Source organism: Strix aluco, chromosome 3, assembly GCF_031877795.1.
Source record: "Strix aluco isolate bStrAlu1 chromosome 3, bStrAlu1.hap1, whole genome shotgun sequence".
Classification (NCBI taxonomy): domain Eukaryota; kingdom Metazoa; phylum Chordata; class Aves; order Strigiformes; family Strigidae; genus Strix; species Strix aluco.
This window is the reverse complement of record NC_133933.1, coordinates 27,363,295-27,372,858: the sequence shown is the minus strand read 5'-3', so window position 1 is coordinate 27,372,858 and position 9,564 is coordinate 27,363,295. Positions and strand designations below refer to the sequence as shown.

Sequence of the window (9,564 nt, the reverse complement as noted above, 5' to 3'; positions counted from 1 at the left end):
CATGGGAGAAATGCACATTACATCAGGAATCTCTAGAGCTACTCAGCCCTGCTCTGCTGCTGCTGCCCTGGCACCTGGAAACCAAGCAGTAACATGCAGTGCCCTGAAAACACTACACAGTTTCATCAACAGACAGACTCTGATGCTTTATAACACTGGAGAAGGAACACAACTTCTATTGCAAAAGTGTCACCATGAAAGAGAAAAAAAAAAATCACTGGAACATGTACTCAAGCCATTTGGTTGTTATGTAAAAAGCTCTGAACAAGCCTCAACCTTTTTTGACTTTAAAGAGAAAAGCATGAAGTCTGCTCAGCCCTTTGTAATTACAGGTGCAAGCTCTCACCCTTCAGAGAAGGTTCCAGGTGGTGCCCTGTTAGCCCTGTTTGTCATCTGTGCTCCAGAAAGCAAGTACAGTCTGACACTCCTGTGCTTAACATTTCCTCCAGGATCTCATTTAAGATAGTTTACATTTAGAATCATAGAACCCTTTAGGTTGGAAAAGACCTCTAAGATCATCAAGTCCACCACTAAACCATGTCCCTAAGAGCCACATCTACATGTGTTTTAAATACCTCCAGTGATGGTGACTCAAGCGCTTCCCTGAGAAGCCTGTTCCAATGCTTGATAACCCTTTCAGCAAAGAAATTTTTCCTAATATCCAATCTAAATTTTCCATGGTTTATTCGTCATCTCCAAAGGGGAAATTCATCTTCACATTGTACAGAAATCTCAGGTCCCCTTCTTTGGGTTCAATAGTGAGATCAACCTAAAGGTTAGGCCTTGCTGTGCCTGAATGCTTTTATTGTCTCTAGCCCACAGTGCTAATGGTGACCATGTTTCTTCAGAAACATAGGTTCTGAGCCTTCCCATAAGAAAATCCCAGCGAGACACGTCATAGTTTTGAACGTCCTCATCAAGGTCTACAGCCAAAACAATTCAGCATTGTTGTGAACACAAGAAGTTAGAAGTGGCTTAGGCTACAACTAACCATCTTGAACACCTAGAGGTAGAGACGTCTTCAATAAGCATCATAAATCTACATATTGCAGAAGACAACCTTTCCATTAGCAGAAGTTAGACTTCCCTTTCATTTACTTCTTCTTAGCTCACTCTCCGCTTTGATACCACAATCCAGACTCAAACTTCAGTCAAATAACGGAAAACCAATACGATACTGTGGATTGCATCTCTGTCTCTATTCTACAATAAAAAAAAATTGAACATGAAGGAGCTGGTAATGGAGAAAGCACTCCTCCTTACTGAAAGGTAATTCAGAAACCAAGTAAGGAGATGCATGCAGCTTCATATGTGAAATTGTTATGGTATTACCAGTTACAGAGAGCAAAGAAGTCCAGTGAGTTGCCCCAAACCTTTGATTTAAAAAGCTCTTGATTTTTTTCTGCTGCAGAGAGATTTTATGGCTCAGGTCTTCAACGGTTTGTAAAATTAAAAAAAAAAAAAAGAAAAGAAAGGAAGAAAAAAGGGAAAAGGCTTACATTACAAATATTAAAGTTGAGATTATTTTCTCAAATAAATACAGATTCCGGGGCTGTAAGAAGACTTACATTATCAGCAGACATGCAATGAAATAGCAACATGACAGCCTTCGATGCAGCCAAAGAAGGGGATATGGCTGAAAAGTGGAGACCACTTGATGTCTAAACCTGACCTCCCTGGCAAGTCTTTATAAGGACCTCTAGCTGCAGTAAGGGGCTTGTAGTGCTCAGCAAGGGATGCTTGCAAGTTGATTAAAGAAGAGAATTACCATCATGCAGTATGTGTTATTCCTCATTATTTTCCCCTTTCAACAAAGCTGAGAATGACATATTCAGCCAAGACTATAAGAGGTGTAAATTTACAGACATTTAGTAAATGATTTCTTTTAAATTAATTTTCTTAGCTCTAGTACATTTTGGGTTTGTTTAATGTTAGCATTTCATTGAAAAATTATTTCTAATAGCCCTAAAGAAAGAAGAACACTGCAACCACAAAAGAGAAGTAATAAAAGGTGAAACTTATCTGGAAATTAGACCTTCCTTCTAATCTTGTCCAAGGGAGCAAGACAAAACATCCTTATTACGGTTATCAGTCTCTCATGAATGGACATAGAGGGAAAAGCTGAAGGTTTTCCATGGATAAAAGTTAAAAAAACTACTGGCCACATGAGGCAACAGAATTTGGGCTGTAATCTGGGCTGAAAAGCAGAAGATATCCATTCAGCTCAATGTCAACAAGCATGTAATTACTTTTTCCACGTGAGTCTTTATCAGATTAAGATTTTCTAAGACAGTGGTGAGTAACTCAACTCTTCCTCCTCCTAGTTTGTGTAACTGGTACCAAAGAAATAATTTCAAATTTGACTTTTTAAAAATTATTACTATTTGGGTGGGAGGGGGAGGATTCTTGACTGCAAAGAAAAGCTGATACAGTTATTCAAACAAAGCATCTTAATTTCTCTAGTAAAATTGAACTATTTTACTGTCAAATGGCCAAATCCTAATACCAGTACTGAAGTTACTTTTGATTTCTTATACGCATTGTCTTCAAAATGAATTAAACTTGCATTTTGCCATTTTGCACTTGGTTAGCTCCAATGTGGCAGAAAAAAAAGAAAAAAGATAAAGGAAATCAAGCTCTCTGAACCAGGAGATAACTCATACATACATATATATATTCACTTGTACTGACTTCATTGGGTTAGGCCAAAACAGAGTGCAAATTATACCCTCAATGCTAGCTGTCTTCTACAGATTTTTAATTTTGGCCACTTGCAGTTATTGACAACCTGCATGCAATAAGACCATGATTCAATGAATAAAATACTGAAATATTTAATACTCCTAATATTGTGGAGTTCCTATTTCCATTTCACACTAGTTTCCATAAATCAAAGAAACAAAACTGATATAAGCAATAGTAAGACACACGTCGTCTTTTAACGGCCAGTCATAAAACTAGTACATCATCTAAAATACATAATTATTTAGAACATGTGCTAAAGCTATCGCTGACACACTTGAAAATCCTGGGTTTTATTTTCTGAACAGTGTTCTTTTGACAATGCAAACCTTTGTATAAGCCATTTAAAAAAATTAATACTGTTCTGAGTTGAACGCAGAAAGGGCAACTAACAGACACTTTTGATTTGCAGTTAGGTTTGATGAGACAGTGTTGCACTAAAAATCAGCTGTTCAGTTTAGCTATATCCCCTAAAAGAAACTTTGAAAAATACCTATAGTTACCAAAAAATAAACAAAATCCCCTCCCCTAGATGAGGCTAAGAGATGTTAAGTAGAATTGTTGTGTGCAAGATATCTAACTGTATCCTAAAAGCTGTACTTTTAAGGACATTACTAGGAGTTATGAACAGTTATTGAGTCAATTTTTGGTTCAGGTAAAAGAAAGCATTGCAGATTTACAAGTACAAGTCAGTGCTACTGTTTAAAATTCATCAAAGAACACTTCAAAAAGACTGCTTATCTATTCAAGTCACACGTTTTAAGTGAACTCTTACTAAAGTCTCTATGTACAGATCAGGAATACATGTACTCTGAATAAAGAGAACTTCATCTGACAAATTAAAGAAAGAGAGAGTGAGCAAGAGGGAAAGTACAGGGTGTGCAGCAGAGTCCAAACATGGAGATCTACTGCGCCTTGTAAAGCCTGACAGTGTAGTATGTCAGGCAGGGAAAGCCTCGGGTACCACGGCCAAGTTTTGCTTGTTTCCGTGATGTGATTTAGTGCCTCAGAACCACAGAGCTTTGCAGCGCGTGGACATCTTACGGTGCCGATTGAAGGGAACAGATTTGTCATCGCTTGCTGCCAGGAGCAGTCCTGAGCAGGGACATTTTCAGTCTTCGACAATGATTGCTGTTACTAATTCTACTGTGAAACGCGCGAAGCATCTGCATGGGGACTTCAGTAAAGTGCTGCCAAAACAGCACTTGCTTTATGCTGTTGCTCCTGGTGTCTGGTTAAGGCAGCGATAAGACAGATCATATGACTCAAGCCATTGCAAGACCTCATCACTTTTCATGGGAGAACGGAAAAGTGCTGATCCCCAGGCTTTTGTGCTGAGGGAAAGCAGATAAAAATCTGCAGGTGTAACTTAAAAAAATTAGTATGAGAAGCATAAAATAGTGTAAATAAGGCTGAATTTTTATGGAAAACAAAGATCAAGCATGTGATGGCAAATGAATGAAAATAAGAATTTAGTGATATAAGCATAGAAATGTGCATTGTTAATCAAAGTGGAGAGCATTTTGACTTCCAGAGTATCTGTTAGTTTTAAGCTAAAGACAATATTGATACAAACAAGCACAAAGACGTATGGATGTAACCATTTATTTTTTTTCTTTTTCCAATGAAAAGGAACTAGTGATAATTGACTGTAACTCTGCCTGGATCCATCTCTAGAGAGACATAATCATTCTGGATATATGAAAATAGATTGCTCATTCTAATCCACTATTGTTTTATACTCTTTGGGGCCCACTTCTCAGCTGGTGATAATCAATGGTATTAGTCATTGAAATACAGGGAGCTGATTTACTCTATCAATGGTTCTGGCCTTGAGCAATACTCATCTTACCCATTTAATTCTTTTCCTAGCAGCAGCAAACTTAATGCTTGAGCAAGAAGTTGTCTTCTCTCATCCAGTGTGCCAGGAAAAACTCAGAAGTGCTATCCATACGCTGCTAAATCATGCCAAGAGCAGCCGCTATGAGCTATGCAGTTGACGTTATGACCCGAGGTCCCCTAAACACTTGAGTTTTCACTTTTCAAGCTCTTCAGAAGCTCTGTGGAGCTGCTGAGAAACTGCTTTTTTAGAGCCAAGACAAGAACAGTTTGGTTTTGTGCATATCCTTGGACATTACCAAGATGTTCAGGTTTTTCCATGCCTGTATTTTCTTGCCTAAATTATTAGGCCTGCCATTAAGAGTCTCATAAAATTATGTGGAGTTTACCTGGGATTTTCTAATTTGGGCAGCAAAACAACTCAAATGTAGAGCAAATAGTCTTTTTTTCCCCAGTGTTAACTGACCCCATCTTACTTGAATTATCTGTTTGAAAAAGTAGAAATTGGCCGCATTTAAGTGTTAAATAACATTTTCAATCCAGTTCCAAGAGTCTAAAGGGAGCACGAATTGGGTATGAATTCCATTATTCAGTCACAATATTATTAGCAGGGGAGGAGCAAGTTTTATCACTGTTGTCAGCACGATTATACAGCTTTCTCATTTGCCTTACCTCAGAGAACATAAACAGCATGGTCTTGATCAGGTTTGTCATCTTCTCAATGCCTTGACTATGATGAGAGTCAAAATGAATGAACAGATTGGCGCTTTGAAGTGCTCATTGATATCTTGAGGTCAGATGTTTCTTGCATGTATCTGGACTGTTTCCAGACACATGGGAAGCAGCAAGAGCAACGGTAGCACAAGTGTCTCTGCCAGTCTTCGTCATCTCTGCCCTGCTCCTTCAGTGAATGGCCTGCCTGGTTAACACGTACCAGAAGTCAATGCATAAGATTGCTAGCTTTTTTTTCAGGTAATGAAGAGCTATTACATCAAAGCAGTTTGGGGGCATTGCTTAAACTGTCTTGCTGAATCTGAACTAGCTATCAAGTTATTCCTCCCACACAGAGCAGAACAGCTTGGTCCTGCTGTTTAGGGGTCCTTGCCAGCTGCAGAGACAGGAAAGGATTTTTTCTCTTCAGTTTTACTTGTTCTATTTTCTCCTGATCTTTAACTGTGCAAATATGATAACATTTGCAGCTTGGAGAAAATGCAATTGAAGAGAACACCCAAACAAAAGGATCAAAGATTTTTTTTAAAAAAAAAAAAAAGAAAAAATTGAAATATATTAACAAGGCATGTGGATATGTAGAGCTCTTGTCAATATGAATATTGACAAATTCTGAAATCCCTAATCCGTTTTAATATTTTTTTTCTAATTTTTGTTTTTATTCAAGCAAGTATATCCCAAAACTGAAGAACGACAGGCAGAAGATTTGCACTTGCAAAGATGTCACAGTTCTTGTTTGGAGTAACTCAGATTGTTAAGAAGAGAAGTCAATGAGAAACTGCCCAAGGGAAAACCTAGGGAATGTGCTGTGTTGAGATTAAAATAGTTTATAAAATAATAACAGCATTAGGACATATGATTTAGCTGAAGGTTTTGGTTTTTTTCCCCCCTTAAAAAAATATGACACTTGAGCAAATCCTTTTCAACTTTAGGGTTGGCAGTTAACATTTTCTGATAATGCTTGCCTTTTTTTTTTTTTTCTTCCCTCCCTGCCATCACAGGTTCTGCAGACCAATACACAAAACTGCCTTAAACAGCCAGTGAAAGCAATGGCTGGCACACTCTGGAACAGTTCCTGGAAACCAGCATGGCTGCAGAAAGAAGCGAAAGGCAGTGTCATGCCTCAAGAGAAGAAAGGTGTGCCACCAGTAAGTAAACACACCCAAAGAATGTTACTAATCAGCAAAGATTTTGTGCTATTTCTATAATGAAACTCCACTGCTGTGAAGAACTTTTCCTCCTCCAAAGCCAAGGGCTAGAATAGTTAAATTATAAATCAGCTCCTGGAGAAACATTGCCTTATGCACACCATGTGGATTGTTCTGGCCGTTGGTTATTTTCAGAGACCTCCAGTCCCAGGATGGAGGAGGTGGATGAGCCTTTCAGCTTTTAGCCAACAGTAAATTGGCTCAATTCAGCAACTCAGGCAACTGAAGAAATCTACAAACAACTATCACGTATAATGTTGCTTGGCTTCCTAGCATATTCTTACACATACTGCTGTCAATGCTCTACTCAAATTGTCCATGGAAAAAAGGTTATATTTAAATGTCCAGTTGAAGATTTAAGGTGACACTGTAAAGACATTTCAAAACTCTTACGAACACTATGAGCCAGTGTACTGCTACCTAGTACATGACTACTCCTATTTACTTGATTACTCCATTTACTCCTATGTACTTCATGAGTCACATGGAATGTTTTTGAATGTGTTTACAATAAAATGCAAAAGCTTAACCAAAGCAGCTGTCTAAATCAATCTAACATGAAGGCAGTCATCAGGTCAATCAGACAAAAAGAAAACATAGCTCTTCTGTACATGTTTTTCGCTTTGCAGAAAAAAACCCTAAACAACCAGAAGGGCAAGAGATACTGAAGAAAGGTATTACACAGCCAAATGTAACCTACCATCCATGCCTTGTCCTATGGTGTAGGTCTTAAGGCCCCTTAACTCAAAAATTTCTGGGTAATTTGAACTCTTGAAGCAAAACACAAAAGACAGGTAATTTCAGAGATATACAGGATCCAATCCAAAAAGATCTTTGTACATCAAAAAGAGCACTTTGAAATGAACCCGTAAATAAAAGGCAAGTCTGAAGCAGGTCAAGATACCATTAAGAAAGCAGGAAGTCACTAACCCATTCCAGAGGGTTCAGGGATACCTCCAAATGAACTGCACTAACAGGTTCAAAACATGGCAGGTGTGGGTTGCAGTTTTCACGTCCAAAAACTGCATTACAAGAATTTAAAAAATGACATCTTCCTATTCCTTCCCTAATGATGGGTGACTTACAGGTACCAGAACAGACATATGTACATAAAGATACATGATGCCAAACTAATATTTTGTACAAGTATATTGCATAGGTTAATTATCAACAAGACTCATCTCCATGCAGCCTAACTGCATTCTACTCTGTGCCTGGCCCCTGTCGTATCCCTGTTTCAACCCTCTTCCTGACCCCATTTCCTGGAGCAGGACAAGTCAGGATCTTCCTGAAAGACCACCTTGTCCATCCCCTTATCCGAAAGCAGAAGCAACTATTGCTGACAGATGTATGCCTAAAATCTCAGTAACAGCATTCAATGATGGAGACACCACAGCCTGTCTATCCCACTGCCCAACTCTCTTTGCCATTAGGCAGTTTTTCTTAAGTCTTACTGCACTTTAACCACTGCCTCTTGTAGACCTGAAAAAACCCCAAATAATTTACTCAACTCTGCTTCAGGCTCTCAAAGATTTAAAGACTCTTACCATGCTGTCCTGGTTTCGGCTGGGATAGAGTTAATTTTCTTCCTAGTAGCTGGTATAGTGCTGTGTTTTGGATTTAGTGTGAGAATAACATTGATAGCACACTGATGTTTTAGGATAAGCACTACTTAGCAAGAAATAAATTAAGGATTTTTCAGTTTCCCATGCTCTGCCATCAAGCAGGTGCACAAGAAGCTGGGAGGGAACATGGCCAGGACAGCTGACCCAAACTAGCCAAAGGGGTATTCCATAACACAGAATATCATGCTCAGTATATAAACTGGAGGGAGTTGGCCAGGAGGGGCAGATCGCTGTTCGGGCATCAGTTAGCAGTTGCATCATGCATTACTTGTCTTTTCTCAGGTTATTTCTCTCTCTTTGTTATATTCCTTTTCGCTACAATTATTATATTTTATTATTGTTATTATTGTATTTTATTTATGAAACTGTTCTTATCTCAACTCACAAGTTTTACTTTTTTTTCGATTCTCCTCCCCATCCCATTTGTCCCACTGGGAAAAGTGAGCGAGCAGCTATGTGCTTAGTTGCTGGCTGGGGTTAAACCATGACACATGCCTGCCCTTGAGCCTTCATTTCTTGTTTTCTTTGCTCCACTAAACCACCCAGCTCTTTCACTCTTCTCATTTAGGCCATATGTTTTTTTAATCCTTTTGCCAGTCTTACTGTTCTCCTTTGGACTGTCTCCAGGTGGTCTCAGAGGGAGAGGAGGCGGCAGAGGAAGGCCGAGGGGAGGGAAGAAGTGGACAGAGCCTGGGCTTGTACCTCTGCATGCTGATGGAAGGGCACGATGGGAACAGAGTAAAGGAGGAGCAGAGGAGGAAATGGAAGTCTGAGCTATAATCCAACATCTTGTCTGCTCACATGCACTGGCCATCATGGGGGCATGACTAAGAGTGGTCTGTTGGGTTGCAGATTCATCCTATGTATCCAAAGACATCTTTAATAGCTGTCTAAAGAGGCTAATAAGTAGTTATCTACCTTAGCCCTGAAATACAGCACGTTTTATATGTGTGGGGAGTCAGTGGGACACTGCAAGGTGGGCTTTGTTTTATTTGCATGCCTGTGGTTTGGAAGACACATGAGTTCTGGGCAGCTGGAAGTGTGGGGTATATTCATGGAGGAGTAATAAATCAAACTTTTAAAAGCCCCTTTGAAACCCCAGGTCAGTCTAGAAGATATCACAACCTTTGCATAAAATGTAAGGGTCCATATTCTATCTAATCTACAGATGAATCAGTGGCTCAGCAGGTTTCTGCCATTTACTTATTTTACATGTATGTGGGTTTATAGGCAGGTTAGAGCATCGCAGCTGCTAGTTTGATGGACCCTTGGCTGATTAGTCTCAATAGGAGACTTCTCTGCACATACACTGCCCTGCCACTAACACACACTTCTTTCTTTCAAACAGTGTTCTTAGTGACATTTGAGCATCTACTTTTTCAAAGTCTGTTTGAATCTCCACTGAAAGAAAAATCTTCTTG

General features: G+C 39.2%; 1 long non-coding RNA gene across 1 annotated transcript; it reads left to right on the top strand.

Moving 5' to 3' along the window:
• The first annotated feature begins 2,121 nt into the window (after positions 1-2,121).
• Positions 2,122-8,967, top strand: LOC141921714 (uncharacterized). The gene is made up of 3 exons (XR_012622747.1): positions 2,122-2,258; positions 6,312-6,458; positions 8,771-8,967. It is a non-coding gene; the product is annotated as an uncharacterized LOC141921714 (long non-coding RNA).
• The last annotated feature ends 597 nt before the right edge of the window (positions 8,968-9,564 follow it).